The sequence below is a fragment of the Lissotriton helveticus genome, chromosome 7, assembly GCF_964261635.1.
Source record: "Lissotriton helveticus chromosome 7, aLisHel1.1, whole genome shotgun sequence".
NCBI classification, from domain to species: domain Eukaryota; kingdom Metazoa; phylum Chordata; class Amphibia; order Caudata; family Salamandridae; genus Lissotriton; species Lissotriton helveticus.
Window position 1 is genome coordinate 219,847,125 of NC_136068.1, and position 21,939 is coordinate 219,869,063.

The 21,939-nt window shown below is 43.7% G+C and overlaps 1 protein-coding gene across 13 annotated transcripts in view; it reads right to left on the reverse strand.

Moving 5' to 3' along the window:
- Positions 1-21,939, reverse strand: part of SPO11 (SPO11 initiator of meiotic double strand breaks) — a 749,185-nt gene that overhangs the window by 159,964 nt on the left and 567,282 nt on the right. The gene's annotated exons all lie outside the window — the stretch shown is intronic.

The window sequence follows — 21,939 nt, forward strand, 5'->3', positions numbered from 1 at the left end:
TGCGGGGAGCGGTGTCACCTCCCCTTTGCAGGAAGCCACTCGAGTGTTAGCCAAATGGCGAGCTTCAAAGGGGAAGCTGCCTTTGGTGGGCAAATGACGATAACACTACAGAGTGGCTGCTCATTGTTCAGGCAGACAAGCTAGAGACAGGAACAGAGAGGGAAGACCAGTGCCCAAATCGGTTTTCCCAGAGGGTGTGTAGCTCCCAGGCAGCCACACCTCTAGGGTGGGCTACCAAGCTCCTTACATCCAAGGAAGGGCCCTGACATCTTGAGAATGGCCAGAAGTGTGCACACTGATATTGCCAGATGCCACTCTTCACCGGAAAGTCGTTGCCCAAAGGGAGGGGACCTGGCAGTCCACTGGCTAGTAACTGGCTGGTCTCTTCAGCGCACTTTAGCACAATAAATAGGGCACCCCTGGCACCCTGAACTCTTTGATCACACTGGTTTGGAAAGAGGACAAAACAAGTATTGCCCTGCTGCACTTAGAATTTCACAAAGAGGGGCTACACCATCTGATGGACTGCACCTGCGGCATTTTGAACAATTAAATCTAGACTGTGCTGTGGCTCCTAGCTTGGAGGAGACTTGCTCCCCCAACCCCAGACCAAAGCAGTGACCCGAAGGATCGGATTCACTGATAGCTGATGGTGGGAACCTTAAGAGACCATTCTTCAATTGCCAACAGTTGCACTTGAGTCCGCTGGACCTGAGAGGGTCGTTGAAGCCTGGATTGGTCACTCCATAGGGCACTACCCCCCACTAAAGTATTTTACCCCAACTGGTGTACCCAGAGACCAGAAGTCTAGCAGCTGTTGACCTTCGACCCCCAGAAACAGGACTTCATGGGACCACAGACCTCAGTGGCTAAAGTCGCCCCACATCACCCATGGATCGAGGAACCACCACAAAAGCACCTCAATCCACCTCATCACAACGGGAGCATCCGTAAGCATAAATTCATCTTGTATCCACAGCATCAGAGCCACCCCATTATCGTCAATGGCGGTCATGCTGTAAAGGCTGTTACTAGACCGAAAAACGTTGTAGTGGCCAGGTAACTGTCCCAATCCCAATCTGGGTCAAAGTACTATTACTAACTTTTGCAAACTTTTGCAAAGTTTGCAAACTTTTTGTTGACCAGTGTTGTTTGCGGTTGAAATTAAAAGTAATAAAATCTTTGAAAAATAATTTCTCCAGAACCCTTTAGTCTATTTTGCCCATTATACTCTCCAACACTTCATAAAAATACAATCTATTTTTATAATGGTGTTGTATTTCTTTCGTGTTGGGTAACTTTCTTATTTCGTTGTTTGCTACTGTTAAATGCTTTATACTAAGTTTCTTTGTTCAATCCTTGCTGCTAAAAAGCCATAGCTACCCAGGGTGGCTTAAGGTTGTTTAAGCAAACCTGACTGGATACAATAAAGATTTTGAGAGGGTATTGCACAATAAGGCTCCACAGCCATATCATATTATATACCCATACCCATACCCTCACATTGGTGGCAACTTGTATTTAGCTCTAACAGACAGCTAATAAGTTGGTAACTACAGAGATAATCTGCCAAGTGGACAAGTGAGTGAAAAGTTTAACCAGTGTCAAGTTCTGTAAATTCCAAAGAAACTGTTTTCTGAAGGTGTACAGTCTGCAAAAGAGCGTTAAAAGATGGAGAACAGGGAAATCAACTTGGCCACTCAGCTCACACTCAAGATTAATGAGCTAAGGATGCTGTGCAGTGGTAGAAACATTTTTACAGGATTCACTGCCAAAAGGGAGGTTCTTGAGAAAGCCCTTAGAGCCTCGGAAGAAGCCAGGAAAGTAGAGGTTAAGTTGGAGGAGGAAATCACCCGAGATAGGGGAAGAGGAAGTTATCAGTGAGCTTTCTGAAACAGAGGGTGACCAGGAGAGTGTGGTCCCCACTCCTCGTTCAAGGAATAATTCCCTGTCTAAGAGTGAAATGAGCTCTACTTCTGGGAGAGGACCTAAGGATTTGGCGCACAGTTCAGCCTCTTGGCGATTCAGGAGAGAAAGCTGGCCCTGGAAGAAAGGAGACGGGCCCTGGAGCAGAAGGTCAAGTTGGGGATGAAACCGCAAGGACAAGGTGGCAGCAACAAAGATCCAGAGGTGACTGCAGAGGGCGCCTATGATCCCAGGTTACCAAAAGGGATTGCTCCTAAATATGTAGAGGGGGATGACATAGATACATGGCTGGTATCCTATGAGAGCTCTCAGGGTGAAGTACAAACCATGGAGCCTTTATTTAGAATTCATGAATGGGGGACCATCCCACAAGCACCATAGAGATACTCTGGGAGAAGCACACTTAACGATGGGTTACATGAGTTTTTAAAGCAACAGATCACAAACAAGGGACACCCAGAGGCAAATAGAGCTTTGGGAAAAACACACAAATGAGGTAACAGCAAGAATCTACAGCCTCAGTGTCTTGTACTATTGTCACGTCCTAAGGCTGAACAACAAGATATACTATCTGAGTAAACTTTACTTGAGGATTAACCATTGTCTGAAAATCCTCGAGCAGACGCCAGCTCTTCTTTTGCACTGACGCTGCATGTGTACAAAGCCTACAATGCCCCAATCTAGATTCTTTACTCATGTTTATACCGATGCGGTGTCAAGGATAGAGCCGGGCTGGAAGCAGGGCAAGGGTGAAAAATGGATGAGGCATAGCTTAATCAAAAAACGAGAGAATCAGATTTTACATTTTAACAGTCCTTCCTTTTCAGCTTTGCCGAATCCATTTTAAAAGTACATGCATTCATCTCTGATGTCAATATTCATAAGTTCGTATATTTCAGTTTGCATAATAATTTCTTGATTTGATTCATGAACATTAATCGGGGGGGTTTAATATTATTACAAGTAGCTAAACAAGCTGTACATATCGTAGGGGCACATTGAATGCAACAACAGCAGGTGAGAAAGATAATTCATATGGTAGCTATTCCCATTAATAATTTCCAGCCCCATGTAGAAATGATTCCCCATAACCACTCAGACCAAGTTCATGTTCCTTGGTCTTGATGTATTTCGTCAGCTATTTTATGTAATTTAGAAATGGCGTCATAAACAGATGGGGCGCGGTCAGGGATAAACACATAGCAGCTACTCCCGATAATGCGACATGCTCCACCACGATCAGCTAATATTTTGTCTAGTTCCATTCTATTTTGCAACATTACAATTCTCATAATTTAAAGCTCTTCCATAATATTTCCTAGAGCCATTGCTGTTTGATTAGTTACTCCTTCTACCACCCAGGTCAGACGTCTAATCTTCCTACTAATTAGGGCTGCCCCAACAAAGAAAAATAATCCCAAGTTACAATCGAGGTACTGCTGTAATGCTGCATCAGTTTGATCTACTTCCTCATTATTTAGAGTTCTTTTAAATCTATTGAAAGAAATGTCATTAAACAGGCTCTGGTCTTTGTGATAAGTTGCAGGTTCTAAGAATACAGGAGGAAGCAAAAAGGACACGTACCAAGTTCCAGACCAACCGACTGGTAGATGATAATAACCTTTGCTTCCACAAATGAAATAACTGTTATGTGAAGATAGGAAACTACTATTGTTCGTTCCAGTGATATTCAATATTGTAGTACAGTCACTTTTTCCCACAGGAATACTGCCAATGCTGCTCACACAAAGATCTGCTCGGGCTCTGGTTACAGCAATAATAGGAGGTCCATTACCTATGGCTGTTCGAGTGTTAGAAAAAACATATCTTGTGGAGGAATATCCTCTGCGATACTCCTCCATATACCATACAGTTCCTCTGGCCTGCAGAGAGCCTTCATCATCGGGGTAACAGACCTTGTTTAACTGGGTATTGAGTCTTCCAACATCAGCTAGAGTAATTTTATTGATTGCAGAGGCCCACAAAAGTGCGAACCAGGCTGCACAAGAACCATTATGTGAGAATGGCAAGGGAACGAGAGGCGTTCCTCCTTTTTTTCTGATGGGCTGGCATCATTCCACATACCCAGCAATTGGTAGTGTTCATAGCATTATGAGTATGATGTAGCATTTGTATGAAAGTGTTATTGAGGCAGGACATTCGGGTTTTTTGCTCGTGGTAGGGAAAGGTGAAATAATAATGTTCCATGGGGACAGGAGTAGTAGGGGGCAATAAGTTTCGAGCTGGAACTACTTTCTCCATTGTCCAAAAAACTGCTGGCAATATTATCAATAATATGATCAGAGTCACCATACACAGAGTCTTGTCATTACTTCGGAGCTTGGATCCCAATCTCTGCATTTTCTCCTTATTGGTATCAATACAACCATATGTCGGAGAGAGACCCAGGCACCACTGAACACGTATCACAACCCACTCTGAACCTAGTTCAGCCGATTCTGTGATCCTACCTACCGTGTCACAGCCGAACCGTTCCACTAATTGAAACTGGTCCTCCGGTATCTCTATCTGCTCCTTCCCTTCCTTGGTCATAAATTGTACCTTGTTGCCGAAGGCGTAGTTTGATCAGGAAACAAAGTGTCTTTATTCAGGGGAGCAACACTTTTCTGAGTTTGTAAGCTGTCATACAGATCGTTTCTGCCTTCTGGTTGGAGAACAGTTGCTGGTATTAGTTTGCAGTGTACTGCATTTATCCAATGATGTCTGTTGGTGACACGAACAGCAGTTCAGGTTGCCAGCAGAACTTGCTCGGTGTTCTTCCAACGAGGTTCCAAGTTCTTAGAGCTTTGTAAGTTCTTGATTAACACAAAATCTCCGGGTTGGAGACCATGAGCCTGACCCTCTGATTTGTCTGGCATAGCTTCATGCACCTGCCGGTAAATCAAAGACAATTTTTCAGTCAGATTTCTCAGATAATCACTCAAAATAGGGTACTGTATTTCCTTTATCACATTTGACCTTGGGGTCCCCATACATTCATAGGTCCACCGAAGACTATTTCATAGGGAGAAAGTCCAATTTTACTATGTGGAATGGAACGAACAGATAACAATGCTAGGGGTAAAAAATCTGGCCAGTTAAGGCCCGTTGTTGTCTGTATCTTTGCTAGTTTTAACTTCAATGTAGCATTGTACATCTCTACTAGACCCGCTGCCTGGGGGTATTTAGAGCATGAAACTTTTCCTTTACTCCTAAACCCTTCATTAGGTACTCTGTTATCTGGCCAGTAAAGTGGGACCATTGTCACTCCATAAGACTCTACAAACCCCAAAATGGGGGAAGAACTCCTTTAACAGAATTTTTGCTGTTGTCAAAGCTGTGTTGTCTTTGGTTGGATAAGCTTTCACCCACTTACTAAAAGAACAAACCACTACTAATACATACTTCAAATTATTACAGCGCTCTACCTTCCATTTTTTATTCTCTGTGTGTTATTTGCCAATATGTTTTATTGTTTCAAAGTATTTCTTTTTAACTATGAACTGTTTCTGGACCACCTTGTAGGTGGGTTTTAATTCAGTTTACATATTTATAGTTTTAATGTTGTATTATAGGATTATCCCACAGTCACGGGTATTGGAACAACGTAATGAACTGTCTGCCGATGACCTTCTTGACCCTGTATCTTTTATATTGTGCTGACTTTTGTGATTTTCTTTTAAATCGAAATAAAGTTTACAAATGAATATAATCATTTGAAGTGCTTCGGATGGGGCCTGGGGTGGAGAAACTCCCTTCCCAGGATTGTGCTGTAGACATATCATGCAATTTTTAACCAAATGTTCAACTGTTATCCAAAACCTGTTCTAGTTCGGAGATAGTGTTTTGGCACTACCGTGAGCAGGTCCATGAGCCATGGTTACAAAGGGCAGTAAATAAGCATAAGGTAACTTCCATTTCAGTATATCTCTTAACCTCCGACAACCCTCATCATCTAACTCTCCTTCCATTTTCCATTCAGCTTTTTCTTGTTCTATAGCTAACTGCTGTATTTATTTGATCTCTGCAAACATATATTCCCAACTCTCAGGTTGGGATCGTAATACATACATCCTACTCGCGTGTATACTCGCAGTGTTTCTGGCAATTTCGCCTGCAAAGGCATTTCCCTGTCCCACTTTATCTGTGATTCTCTTGTGGCAACACATTTGATAATAGTTACACTCTTTGGCAATGTCAAGGCAGTAAGAAGACTATTTACCAATTCACCATGCTGTATTTTAGAACCATGGGAGGTTAGGAATCCTCGTTCCTTCCAAAGTTTGCCAAAATTGTGTGCCACACCAAAGGCATACTGACTGTCTGTGTCAATGTTCACTGATAACCCTTCATTAAGTTCACAAGCCCTTAAGAGCTCAATAAGTTCAGCTGCTTGGGCAGATTTTTACAGAATATGGGTTGTTTCTACCACAGGTTGTATTGTGGCTATGGCATAGGATATAGAGGTGGTGCCATCAGGTAAATTCAAGCAGGAACCATCCACCCATAATTCTCCCTCAGGATCTAACAAAGGTGTATCTTTCAGATCTATTCTTTCCTTAGTTTGTTCTTCTGTAAGAAAAATATAGTCATACAAATCGTGCATTTGTTCAGCCGGCAAAGGTAACAATGTAGCTGGGTTCAATGTCAAACATCTCTTAAGTGTTATATGAGGTGCCAAGAGCGTACGTTCGTATCCTGTAAGTAGGTAGAGGAAAGGGAGTGTCTTTAGTAACAAGGGACAAAAAAGGTTTGATGATAAGGGAGAAGTTGGGGATCCACAATAGGAAGTGATGCCATTGAGCGCCCTGACTTCTTTTTGAGTACACGGGATGGGAATATTTAGAATAGTTTGAATTCTGTCTTTAGTCAGAGTGCGACCTTCCTTAGACAAGAGGTGACCCAAATAAGTGACCTCAGATTGACAATATTGCCGCTTATTCTTAGAGACCTTATGTCCCTTAGGAGCAAGATGATGTAATAGGGAAAGAGTGGCCTCTTTACATTGCTCAACTGTATCTGCTGCGAGCAAAATGTCATAGACATATTGCACAAGTGTAACTCCTTACGACAAAAGAAGTTCATCCAACTGTTGTTTAAGTGCCTGAATGTAAATACTAGGACTTTCTGTATAACCTTGTGGAGCTCTACAAAATCTGAATGAGCGGCCCCTTAATGAGAAGCCTAACAAGTATTTACTATCTTTATGTATGGGAATAAAGAAAAAAGCGTGTTTGGGATAGATAACAGAAAACACAGTGGCTTTAGGTGGGATTAATGTCAACAAGGACAGGATATTAAGGAATCACTGTTTTGTTTACTTCTCTTAAATCAACCACGAATCGGTAAATCTTGTCCCCTGTTCCATCGCCCCGTTTCAGGATGGGGCCAAGGGGGCTATTTCATACATTAGAGGAAACTTCATCAACAACTCCTGTACATATCATGTTGTCAATGATAGATATTAGTGCATCCTCACCATCTTTCGATATTTTATATTGCGGGACCCTTGGTAAGAAGGCACCCTCACGAACCTGTATGTATACTGGGGAAATGTCCATTCTTCCCTCATCTGTGTCAGCAGTAGCCCAAACACATGAAGGAACAGAATCAAGATCCGAACATAAAGAGAAATTATATTGTTTAGGCAATGTCTTTTTTCCCATAAATGACACGTAGTCCAGATGGGGAACAATGTATAGTAGCATGGAAATATTTCAGAAGATCAAGTCCCATCAAATTATCAGGAGCGTGTGGTGAAAGAAAAAAGGGGGCTGAAACAACAAAATTCTCAACCTGTAACGGCAATTTTGGGGACACAGGGCTAGGTGTTGGTGTTCCATCAAACCCTATTCATGTAATCACTTGGCCAGACAAAGTGTCCCAGGGACCTGTTTTCTGAGATATCACACTCCGTGTCACCCCTGTATCCACTAAAAAATTCTGATCCTGCCCAAGAATGGTTGCTGTTATATAGGGTCCTGACTGGTCTACAGGTATCTCAAATGATCCTTCTTTTCCTACGCTGTCCTAGGCAAAATGCGTTCCCATAGTTTCTTCTGATTCCCAATCCTCCATAGAATATTGATTATTCTGTTGATCCAAAACAAATTCTGACCTATTTTTCTCTGGAGCTTGAGCTTGTTGTAGATGCTGTCGGGGAACTGGAATCCCCCAGCTACCATACAGTTGTCCCCTTCCTCTGCCCCTCGCAGCTAAAACTGGACAATCGGAACACCAATGTCCTTTCTCCTTACAATAAGCCCATTGATCCGGCCCTAGTGTCTATGTGGTGGCCCTACTGGAGGTGTCTGTCTAAAATTCTGACCATAGGTTTGACCACGACCTCGACCATGGGGTCCATAGGCCTGGACCATCATTACCTTAGTTTTCAATTCTTTTAGTTTACCTTCTTTCCGTTCTTGCTCAGTGGTCACTTTATTCTGATAATACTGAGCCATATCTAATATAGCTTTCGGGGTTAATGAAGCCTATGCACTCTCAGAATTTTTTAAGCGAACAGAGATCTCAGGAAGTACATTTCCTACAAATCTATCTACAAACAGATGCCCACCCGTAGGTGTAGAAGTGTCATGCCCACTAAAATCATGGAACACTTCCTCAAAGCGAGTAAAGAAGTCAGGGACGGCCTCTCCCTGTTTTTGTTTAGAAGCAGTGAGAAATACCCAATCTATTTTCCTTTCCGGTACCATCGTTTTTATATAAGTAAGTATGTTACCAGGCAGATCCAGTATGAGCTGACTAGGTTTCTGACCAGGTTTCCTATCCCTGTCGGCTGCTATGATGGCTGCCCAGTCGCCACCTAAATCAGCAGCATGATCCTGTTTATGAGTAAGTAGCCACATATCCGGTGGCAGGATCATACCAAAAAACATATCAATATCAGCTAAGGCCATGACACAGGAATCAATGGCTGCCTGTACATCATCATGAAATCCTCTAGGATTTTTCCGTATGTCTGGTAAGGAGGCTTTTAAAGTAAGTACATCCGTCCTTTTCCAGGGCGTATATATCCAAATATCCAAAAAATGGGCTTTAGCATTGGGATCATTAGGGTCATCATTATCTGCATTCCCTCTTCCAGGACTGAACTGTGGCGCGGCTTCCCTCATAGGTCTTATTCTGGGAGAGGAAGAAGTTCATTACGATATCCAATTATTGCTGCTATAGCATTATCAACTCTACTTACAGGGAAGGCCCCTATCTGACACTGTGGATTAATAGCTCTAACTTCATCGGGACCGTTCTGTCCTGTAGTCATCTCCCACTGAACTATAAGTTGATGAGAAAGCTTATTTATCAGACAAAGAAGTTCACCCTCTGAAAAATCCGGTATCTGATCTATCATTTCTTCTACTTTTCTAAATTCCAAACAGATTCAAAACAAATTCCAAATAACCAAAAGAACTGGTTCAATACAAATCTACCTTATTTGTAGTCTTCAACTCCCACCTGTCGATCCTCCCTGATCCAAAAGAATGACCATCCGAGAGCCCCAGTCAAGGCTAGCAGCCGCCAGGAAGATCAGAGTCAGAGAGCCGAAAAATCATCTTGGACATGAGATCTAGTCTCTTCAGGTGGTGCGCTCCTCAGCGAAGTTCGACTTACCGACACGATCTCCTCCCCCGGTACGACTGCAATTCTTTGATAGGCTACCCACGTTGGGTGCCAGTTTGTGGAAGTAGATTATTAATAATCCACTGGTGCAGGGTCACCCTTTAGTCCACGGCGTTCTTAATAAGTAAAGAGGAATTGACACTGGAGTGAAGTACAAATCTTGGATCATTTATTTAGCATTCATGAATGAGGGCCCATCCCCCAAGCACCATAGAGATACTCTGGGAAAAGCACACTGAACGATGGGTTATATTGGTTTTTATAGCAAAACATTATAAACAAGGGACGCCCAGAGGCAAACAGAGCTTTGGGAAAAACACACAAATGAGGTAACAGCAAGAATCAACAGCCTAGGTGTCTTGTGCAATTGCTACGTCCTAAGGCTGAACAACAAGATATGCTATCTTAGTAAACTTTACTTGAGGATTAACCATTGTCTGAAAACCCTCAAGCAGGTGCCAGCTGTTCTTTTGCGCTTACTCTGCATACAGATGCGGTGTCAAGGATAGAGCCGGGCTGGAAGTAGGGCAAGGGTGGAAAATGGATGAGGCATAGCTTAATCAAAAATTGAGAGAATCAGATTTTACATTTTAACAATAGGATATGGGCCATGCTGTCACAGCTAAATGACCAGGGTCCACATCAACCAGTTGCCTTTATCAGCATGTATCTCCTCCCCAAAGAGCAGCGTTGGCGTCCCATTGAGAGGAAGCCTTTGCTGTGGTTTGATTGCTGAGGAAGCTGAGACCCTACCAGTTTGGGACTCACTTCACAGTTCAAACTGACCACAGGCCTCTCAGATGGTTGATGCAGATGACAGAAGAGAACCCCAAATTGTGGAAGTGGTCCATTTCCTTACTAGGTATGGACTTTACAGTGGAACCCAGACCTGGGACTGACCATGCCAATACAGATGGCCTTTCCAGGTTCTTCCACTTAGACAATGAGAACTACCAGGATAAGGGTTAGGTGCTTATCAGCTTTCGTCTGGAAGGGGCCATGTAAGGAAATGCCTTTTTTTTGCATGTTCACCCCCAATTTTTGGACTGATGCTGTTAATTTTTCGCCTCTGAGTGTTAACTAAGTATATATGTATATTTATTGATATAGAAATTTTATATGTACTTATGTGCTTTTATGGTCTGTTTTTAAAAGATCGAATAAAGCTGTGTGACTGACTGACTGACTCTGGGTGCACTGAGGCCTGCTGCCTAGCCCTTAGTGCCAGTGTTCTCACCCAAATTGTATGTCGAAGTGGCGACCCACACTTGGCAAGTACTGACTTACTTTTAAGTCTCTAGTATATGGTACGCAGGGTACCTAGGGCCTGTAAGTCAGAGTGTCCAACCAGGGTTGCAGCACTGGTTGTGCCACCCTGGGTGTGTTACAAGTTCAAAATAGCTCCCAGCCTGCCACTGCGGACTGGAAGGGCAGTGTGACACTGCTAGTTTGACTGTGCCATTAAAACCAAAAACCAATAGCAAACCTACCCCTTCCCTTAACGTTATATGCAAGTCTCCCCTAAGGAAAGCCTATAGAGCCCTATGTCAGGGAGCTGTATACTGTTAAGTGTGACACAAAAAATTATATGACTCCTTTGTTCAAGCCTTGCTGCTTGAAAGCCATAGCTACCCAGGGTTGAGCTTAAGGTTGGTCAAACGGCCATGACTGGACCCAATAAATGTTTTGCCGTGTGCTCCACGATTAGGCACCACAGCCATATAATATAATACTCCCAGATCCTCACAGTATGTAAGTCTGCACTGTCAGCTCCCACAGGTAATAAGAAGTGTTCTGCAATCTCTCTGGATCACATGAATAACATATTTGTCAACAATTATACCGCAAATATCATGATGAATTTCCATACGGGCCAAGCATTCCAGGCCTTTATGGATTAGAGAAAAAATGGGCATTATGTGCAATAATCATGCACCCAGAACACCATTTAAAATATGTACTGTGTGTTTGATTCCGTGCACAGTACTTCAGCTGCAAATTAATCAGTTACAAAGATGTATGCTCAATTGTGTACAGCAGGAGGTAGGATTTTGTTCCCCCCAAATATTGAAACCCAAATTAGCCCCAACGTTCATACTTGTGAATGATTGTCCATTACCAACATTTGTTTTACGAATCATTATCGTTTAAGGTGTAAACAGCTCTAATTTTGTGGTATTTTTATTAACCCTCATGACACCAGAAAGAAGTCGGCAATTGTCTAAGCCCAGCTTGTAAGAAAATCCTGTCCCAAAATAAAATCTTCTCGCCAGGTCCGAACATCACTTATGACGGCGCCACCCGCACCTAGGGGCGTGGCGCCCTTAGAGGGCATCCGGGTTGGGAGCCAGCTGGGATGCCCTCGAGGCAGCAACAGGACAGGGAGGAGCCAGTAAAGTTTGTCCAAGTGAGCCTATCACGGGGGCTCAGAGTCGTCAGGAAGGCAGGGTCGACCTTCCCTCCCCCGAGGGTATAAAACCTCGGGGGAGGCACAACTAACCCTCTTTGTCTTCTCCCACAGCTCCGGCGGCAGCAGAAAGGCCCCTTGGAGAGTGGGTTGGAAATATAATGACAATGTACAACTTTGAGATTGATTTATATATATATATATAAGCAAGATGAATAAAGGATTAATAATCCAAGATGAATAAAGGATTAATGACACTGCTGGAAGTTTCAATAAAAGACTACGCGGTGAACGACAACAACTTGTTTCATGTCTTTTATGGGAGGGCGACTCGCACCCGGTATGCACACTATGTTTGTACCGAATCTGTTCACAGAAGTCAACTTCACAAATGTTCTTCAACGACTGTATTGTGGAATTTGAAAGATGAAATCGTGAATGTTTTCAACAAATATAAAACACATGGCGTTAAAAGAAATCAGACTTCACTTCCCTTCCCCGAACAGACAATGAAATGTTAAATGTCCATTAGTGCACTGGCTAAATCAAAGACAAACTGTTCCAGCCTCAAGATCATGACAACGAGAGGTTATGGCAGCGTTATTTGGCTTTGATATATGCAGCTCGCTAATGCGTTTAAACATTTGCTTTTTTTGAAGGAGTTCTGGAGGGGGGAGTGGTTTAGTAGAGATAGACTGGAGCTAAGTCTACAATGTTAGAGGCCATGTCAGCCTACGTTGTTTTCGAGCCAGGACAGAACACTTGGCTAGAAAGGACTCGCCCTCTGTTTCATCTCAATCCCTGCTAGACATACCGATAAGACTCTGTCCTTCTCGATAATGGGAGGAAAACTGTTTTCATTGATTAAACCCATTTTCGCCCTAGATTAGATTAAAAGCAGTCACTCGGTAGTACATGCTTTGCATTGTTTGAATTTTCTAAACGTGCTTCATCAGACTCCAGGGAACACGGTTTTTTGACAGATATCCACTTCACAATAGAAACAGCCTTAATAGTTCCTTTTGCTTTAATTTGACTGGCATTCAAAGTTGCAATCATACGAAACGTCCTTTCAACTGGCAGAATTCAAAGGGCGGTACCACATAAAGTTAGCAATGGAAGTGCAAATTTTAAGGCCAGGCCCAGCCCCAGTTTTCGGTGGTGGACATATGTCTTAAATAGTTGAAGAGCATGAGCAGCGGTATTTTACCACCTAAGACAATTAAATGAAGATGCTGCTTTTTGACGAAAATGTAGCAACATTTGCTGCATCTCTAACGCAATTACAGAGTTCAACAAAATAACACAACACAGCAAAGTAACAAAATAAGCATAACATATAAACTGTTTCTGTTTCGACCACAGGCATTGTGTCTCTGGGTGCCCGAGATATTTATGTTAATCTACTACACTCTACAGCACGGATGAGAGCAATGGAGGAGATGCTGAATGAAAATGGACATCATCATGTATGAGACACAGTGATATTTGATTCGGAATTGTGATTTAAATTCATTAGAAAGGTTACACAGTAAGAATGATTGGATAACCTAAAGCAAATATGTTATATATAATATGGAATTGTGCGGCAAATTGAGTAGAACGATATAAACATAGGAATTAATACATAACCTAAAGTATTTTGGAATTCAGGCACAACGACGTGCTCGAGAATTCATATGCGTTACGCCATCTTCCAATTTCAAAATATGCATTTCTAAGGGCCATAAAGGAAAAATTAAATGAATTATCAAGATAATTATGCATAAAGCACTCTGGACTGCAGCACTTTATAAAAACCACTGTATAGAAATTCAACACCACTTTTATATAAAAGTTTATACCTTTGGAATGGCAAATTTTGAAAGAATCCTTGCATAGTTTGCACTTAATTACTCAAAAAAGGTTTGTGATACGAAGAGCTTTAAATAAACAAGCGCAACAAGTTCCATGTACGGGATTGCCTTTCCTCTAAAAGAACAGATAGGATGTATAATAAATACCCTGCTCAAGTTGCCATCATTAGCTTTAAGTGGAACCCTTCTGTGCACAAGTTTATATGTAATGATTATTCAGCAATCACAATACCCAAAATCACTCAATACCAAGAAATACCTCTTCCCTCTTTATCCACAGGATAATGCACATGTATGCCTGCCTAGAAGTTGCATAAGTGTTGGGTCTGCCCTCTTGCTCTCCATGTGGAACGTGTGGAAATGTGGGGAATGGGAGAATTCGGGAGAGGGTGGTTAAAGTTGGTGAGGTGTGTCGTAGCATCACATTGAGCTGTGAAGCTTTATTATAGTCTTACAGCCTGCCGTAGCAGGTTATACCGACCATTAAAGGCCCGCTCCTGTGTGCAGCTCAGGCGAGGGCCTTTAGCAAGAGAGTGGGACTTTAGTGGCCAGTGTAGCCCAGGTAAGGTGGGCCAACGGGCTATTAGAACATTCTGCCACTAGAGGGCAGAATGCTCTACCAAATAAACAAATGCCTCAGGGATCACCAGGGGATTTAAATCCTCTTGGGCTCCATGAGGCCTTTGTTCACAGCAACAGCTGTGAATGACAAACATTGGAATGTTAGAGCGCCGGCTTTTACCAGCCATTAGAAGCCCGGAGCACTTCACTATCTTCAATGGAGCTCCCAACATTCCAATGTTCTAATAATGATTAGAACATTGGAATGTGGAGCACTCCATTGCAGACAATGGAGTGCTCCATGCTTCTACGGGCCGGTAAAGGCCCACAGAGCAACATTCCAATGTTGTTTAAACAAAGGCCTCTCGGAGCCCGAGGGGATTTCAATCCCCTCGGGCTCCAAGAGGCCTTTGTTTAATTTGTTAAAACATTCTGCCCTCTAGTGGCAGAATGTTCTAATAGACTTATAGCCCTTCATAGCTGGGCTATACTGGCTATTAAAGTCCTGCTCCCTTGTTAAAAGCCCTTGCCTTCGGTTCGGGCCTTTAATGCTGGAGCGGGCCTTTAATAGCCGGTATAGCCCACTATGGCGGGCTATAAGAAAACACCATTTATTTGTGAAACTCTCCTGCGACAATTTACTTTTTCTGGGGAGAAGGACTATTTCGTGTTGCCACAATTTTGGGAGTTTACGAGGCCGCATTGAACATTTGGACCTCACTTTGTGAAATATGATGAAATAATCGGAAGAAGACGAGGTGTAGGATATGAAGGATGCTTTATTAATCAGATGATAGGTATCAAGGGGGGGCCCCACGAGGAGCAGCTCACTTGCTGCTCAGCCCGTCTCCAACTGATCCTCACACTCAGGCATTCCAACTCTCAATTCTCACGCACACAAATATTCTACCAACATTCTACTTATGGCTGAGCAGCAAGACCTACAACTAGTCCACTACACTTTGATCCATCTCTCGAGGCTGGGCACATCAGCAAGGAATACCCAGGTGCGGTGAGTGTAGCCATCAAATTCCTCTGATGTGTCACTGCCCTGTCCATTTTAAACAACTCAGTCCTCTTGATCATGTACCCAGTTGTAGACTCCTTTTCCTCAACATGTGCTTGTATCTGATTGGATATTGACTGTGCCGTCATCTCGGATTGGGATAAGTTCCATCCTTATTTGTTGCATTATGAAGTCCCTCATTTCCTTCATTGTAAGTAAGGAATATATGTTTAGTACAATCTAGCTCTAAAAAAATTGTCCTTTGTTACAATTACAAATGTAATGGATGGAAATTCTGCTCCAGCTCCATTTTTGCTTGATCCTGGTACACCACCTTTAGACTGGCTTAGATGGAAGAAAGCTTTGAAGGCTTACTTGAAGTCCATTGATGGGGATATCTTTACATATAAAAAAGAAGGGCCCTTTTGATACATAATTTGGGTCAAGGAGGCAGATCGGTGTTAAATACTTTACCTGTACTTGAAGTGAAATCTAACATAATCAAAGAAGATGCATCTGCCAACAGAGTTAAAGTGGAAATTGTTGATGAATATGCCACAGTCATTGGATAAAAGATTTCTACTATCTAGAAATGTGGTTTTGACATACGTTTCTGCAAAGGAGTCAACAGTACAATGAATCCATAGATGACTTTGTGTGAGCATTGAGAAAATGATCTGTTACGTATAATTATACAGAGCTTAACGATGAAATAATTTGGGATCAACTTATTGAAAGAAACTCTAATAAGAAATTTCAAGAGAGAATACTTTCCAGAGAACATCCTTCTCCTGAAACTGCTTTAACAATTATTAGATCTATTGAAAGTCCCAATGCGTATTTCAAAAAGTTGTTGTCCCACACTGTCTCTGAAAACGTTGTCAATGTACTACTCAGAAAGGAGGATCGGAAAAACGTGAAGAAAGGGCATGGAAACAAAATAGATCTTAAAATAGAGTACAGGTTGGATAGGAAAAGTTAACATCAATATGACAGGAAATGTGAGAATTACTCTAGTATGTGTTTCAGATATGGTAATCAAAATAATCGGGCATCTGTCAAAAACAGTCCTGTTGTTTTTTTAGTGTCTTTTAAGTGCAGTCATAAAGGACATTTTGCCAGGATGTGTCAAAATGTACACAAGAATATTATATAGCACGTAAAAAATTATATATGAATGCGAGCAAGGAAAATTGAGTGCTGAGTGTAACTCAAGATGTTGGTACTAGTGTAGGTAACAATAATGATGCATGTGAGCAAGTGGCTCAGCTTAAATGTTTTAAAAGAAAGCTATGCTACTGTTATATGAATAGAATGACGTTTCGTTGATGGCAGGCTCTGGTTCACCATTAACTTTGATTGGTCCTGAGAATTTCAAAAGATTTAGTCTACAAAATGTAAGAATGTCTGCAATAAAAAAAAATCATTATGGTGGAAAAGGTACTTAATATGTAGCTAAAGAGGGTTCCAATTTGCTGTGATGGAATGACACAGGTAAAGTAGACATTATTATAGATCCCAATCGTCCAAATTGTGTTATATCTAAATCCAAACTTTCTTGCATGAGTGTGATGCCTGTGAATCACAGGGTGTCCATGTTTCCAGAATTATTTTCCGAACAAATGGGAAAGTTGAAAGGTTTTCGGCATACCATTGAGGTAAAAAACTATGTTACACCCATTCTACACAAAGTGCATAGAGTACCTCTGTCCTTAAGGAGTGATCTAGGAAAAGAATCAAACAAGCTCTGTGAACTGGATGTCATTGAACTGATTGAGGAGTTAGAGTGGCTAGCTCCAGTAGTTTGGCAAGCAAGAGTGACAATTATTTGTGCTTATGTGTAAACTTAAACAATATTAATCGCAATATTTGGATTGATCGTTAACCATTGCCCAATATATTTGAAATGTTGTGTACTTTGGAAAATGCATCTGTGTTTACTACTCTTGATGTGTCAGCAGCATATAATCAGGTGGTATGGATTGAGGAATCTAGACATCCCACCTAATTTGTTACACCTGAGGGAGCGTTTCGTTACAAAAGTATGCCTTTTGGGTTGGCATCAGCCTCCTCTGTATTTCAAAGGTTATTGAGGGAGTTGTTCAAGGATGTTATTTTCAAGGGGATATTTTGGTGTATATTCATGATGGTAATGAACATGATGACAGTTTGATGTGTGTGTTGTGTCAGAGAGTTCTCCTGCCCATCAGCAGCTGAGAACACAATCCCCCATCCCAGAAACTCTGCAACACCCTGGTGGACTACTTCCAAATCAATATATCCACCACCTACAGTAACTTCAAACTCTAACCCACTGACCTCCACAGCCTCTTCACGCCAACAGACGTCACAGACAACCCTCTGCTCACCGCATGGGAACAGCTCACCACATAGAGCACCATCATGAACTCCATCCACTTGGAAGCACCCAAGGACCCTGCCCCCACCAATTCTTCAAAACAAACATAAGGAGATGATGGACGGAGTGCTGAAACTTTTCAGACACTCATCCCCAGTCACAGATCTGGGTTAAATCAATCATCATTCTTTAGCTCACTTCGCCACCCCAGTTCAGACAAAGCTATATGCAAATCAGTCCTGACCCTGTGCCTCATGGGAACAGTCCAGCCTGAACTGGCAAGCCATGTCCTCCCTGGACCGGAAACAAGCATCCTGGGATCGGTTTCCGGCTAACAGCCCTCATCAGCCAGGCTAGCTTGAATCCAGTGGCAAAGAGAGCAAGAACTCACATCTAGGCATACCCTGCCAAGTTCGGGCAAACAAAGAAAACACAAGGAGATGATGGACAGAGCGCTGAAACTTTTCAGACACTCACCCCCGTCACAGATCCGGGTTGAATCCATCATTGTTCTTTAACTCACTTTGCCATGCCAGTTCAGACACAGCTATATGCTAATCAGTCTTGACCCTGTGCCTCATGGTAACTGTCCAGCCTCAACTGCCAAGCCATGTCTTCCTTGGACTCGAAACAAGCATCTGGGACCGGTTTCTGGTTAACAGCCCTCATCAGCCAGGCTAGCTTGAACCCAGTGGCAAAGAGAGCAAGAACCCACGTCTGGGCATACCCAGCCAACTTAGGGCAAACAAAGCAAACACAAGGAGATGATGGATGGAGTGCTGAAACTTTTCAGACACTCACCCCCAGTCACAGATCTGGGTTGAATCCATCATCGTTCTTTAGCTCACTTCGCCACCCCAGTTCAGACACAGCTATATGCAAATCAGTCTTGACCCTGTGCCTCATCGGAACAGTCAAGCCCGAACTGCCAAGCCATGTCTTTCCTAGACCGGAAACAAGCATCCTGGGACCGGTTTCGGGCTAACAGCCCTAATCAGCAGGCTAGCTTGAATCCAGTGGCAGAGAGAGCAAGAACCCACATCTAGGCATACCCTGCCAACTTAGGGCAAACAAAGCAAACACAAGGAGATGATGGAGAGAGCGCTGAAACTTTTCAGACACTCATCCCCGTCACAGATCTGGGTTGAATCCATCATTGTTCTTTAACTCACTTTGCCACGCCAGTTCAGACACAGCTATATGCTAATCAGTCTTGACCCTGTGCCTCATGGTAACTGTCCAGCCTCAACTGCCAAGCATGTCTTCCTTGGACTCGAAACAAGCATCCTGGGACCGGTTTCTGGTTAACAGCCCTCATCAGCCAGGCTAGCTTGAACCCAGTGGGAAAGAGAGCAAGAACCCACGTCTGGGCATACCCTGCCAGCTTAGGGCAAACAAAGCAAACACAAGGAGATGATGGATGGAGTGCTGAAACTTTTCAGACACTCACCCCCAGTCACAGATCTGGGTTGAATCCATCATTGTTCTTTAACTCACTTTGCCACGCCAGTTCAGACACAGCTATATGCTAATCAGTCTTGACCCTGTGCCTCATGGTAACTGTCCGGCCTCAACTGCCAAGCCATGTCTTCCTTGGACTCGAAACAAGCATCCTGGGACCGGTTTCGGGTTAACAGCCCTCATCAGCCAGGCTAGCTTGAACCCAGTGGTAAAGAGAGCAAGAACCCACGTCTGGGCATACCCTGCCAACTTAGGGCAAACAAAGCAAACACAAGGAGCTGATGGAGGGAGCGCTGAAACTTTTCAGACACTAAAACCCAGTCACAGATCTGGGTTGAATCCATCATCGTTCTTTAGCTCACTTCACGACCCCAGTTTGGCCACAGTTATATGCAAATCAGTCTTGACCCTGTGCTTCATGGGAACAGTCCAGCCCAAACTGCCAAGCCATGTCTTCCCTGGACCGGAAACAAGCATCCTGGGACCGGTTTCGGGCTCACAGCCCTCATCAGCCAGGCTAGCTTGAATCCAGTTGCAAAGAGAGCAAGGGACCCACGTCTGGGCATACCCTGCCAACTTAGGGCAAACAAAGCAAACACAAGGAGATGATAGACGGAGCGTTGAATATTTTAAGACACTCACCCCAGTCACAGATCTGGGTTGAATCCATCATCGTTCTTTTGCTCACTTCGCCACCCCAATTCAGACACAGGCATATGCAAATCAGTCTTGACACTGTGCCTAATGGGAACAGTCCAGCCCGAACTGCCAAGCCATGTCTTCCCTGGTTCGGAAACAAGTATCCTGGGACCAGTTTCGGGCTAACAGCCCTCATCAGCCAGGCTAGCTTGAATCCAGTGGCAAGGAGAGCAAGAGACCCACGTCTGGGCATACCCTGCCAGCTTAGGGCAAACAAAGCAAACACAAGGAGATGATGGATGGAGTGCTGAAACTTTTCAGACACTCACCCCCAGTCACAGATCTGGGTTGAATCCATCATTGTTCTTTAACTCACTTTGCCACGCCAGTTCAGACACAGCTATATGCTAATCAGTCTTGACCCTGTGCCTCATGGTAACTGTCCGGCCTCAACTGCCAAGCCATGTCTTCCTTGGACTCGAAACAAGCATCCTGGGACCGGTTTCGGGTTAACAGCCCTCATCAGCCAGGCTAGCTTGAACCCAGTGGTAAAGAGAGTAAGAACCCACGTCTGGGCATACCCTGCCAACTTAGGGCAAACAAAGCAAACACAAGGAGCTGATGGAGGGAGCGCTGAAACTTTTCAGACACTAAAACCCAGTCACAGATCTGGGTTGAATCCATCATCGTTCTTTAGCTCTCTTCACGACCCCAGTTTGGCCACAGTTATATGCAAATCAGTCTTGACCCTGTGATTCATGGGAACAGTCCAGCCCAAACTGCCAAGCCATGTCTTCCCTGGACCGGAAACAAGCATCCTGGGACCGGTTTCGGGCTCACAGCCCTCATCAGCCAGGCTAGCATGAATCCAGTTGCAAAGAGAGCAAGGGACCCACGTCTGGGCATACCCTGCCAATTTAGGGCAAACAAAGCAAACACAAGGAGATGATAGACGGAGCGTTGAATATTTTAAGACACTCACCCCAGTCACAGATCTGGGTTGAATCCATCATCGTTCTTTTATGCAAATCAGTCTTGACACTGTGCCTAATGGGAACAGTCCAGCCCGAACTGCCAAGCCATGTCTTCCCTGGTTCGGAAACAAGTATCCTGGGACCAGTTTTGGGCTAACAGCCCTCATCAGCCAGGCTAGCTTGAATCCAGTGGCAAGGAGAGCAAGAGACCCACGTTTGGGCATACCCTGCCAACTTAGGGCAAACAAAGCAAACACAAGGAGATGATGGACAGAGCGCTGAATATTTTCAGACACTCACCCCAGTCACAGATCTGGGTTAATCCATCTTCATTCTTTAGCTCACTTTGCCACCCCAGTTCAGACACAGCTATATGCAAACCAGTCTTGACCCTGTGCCTCATGGGAACAGTCCAGCCCGAACTGCCAATCATGTCTTCCCTGGACCGGAAACAAGAATCCTGGGACTGATTTCAAGCTAACAGCCCTCATTAGCCAGGCTAGCTGGAATCCAGAAAGCAAGGGATCCACGTCTGGGTATACCCTGCCAACTTAGGGCAAACTCAAGGAGATGATGGACGGAGCGCTGAAACTTTGCAGACACTCACCCCCAGTCACAGAATTGGGTTGAATCCATCATTGTTCATTAGCTCACTTCGCCGCCCCCTTTCAGACACAGCTATATGCAAATAAGTATTGTTCCTGTGCCTCATGGGAACAGTCCAGCCCGAACTACCAAGCCATGTCTTCCCTGGACCGTAAACAAGCATCCTGGGACTGGTTTTGGGCTAACAGCCCTCATCAGCCAGGCTAGCTTAAATCCAGTGGCAAAGAGAGCAAGGTACCCACGTCTGGGCGTACCCTGCCAACTTAGGGCAAACAAAGCAAACACAAGGAGATGATGGCCGGAGTGCTGAAACTTTTCAGACACTCACTCACAGTCACAGATCTAGATTGAATCCATCATCGTTCTTAAGCTCACTTCGCCACCTCAGTTCAGACACAGCTATATGCAAATCAGTCTTGACCCAGTGCCTCATGGGAACAGTCCAGACCGATCTGCCAAGCCATGTCTTCCCTGGACTGGAATATGAAGGTAAACACCCAGGCTAT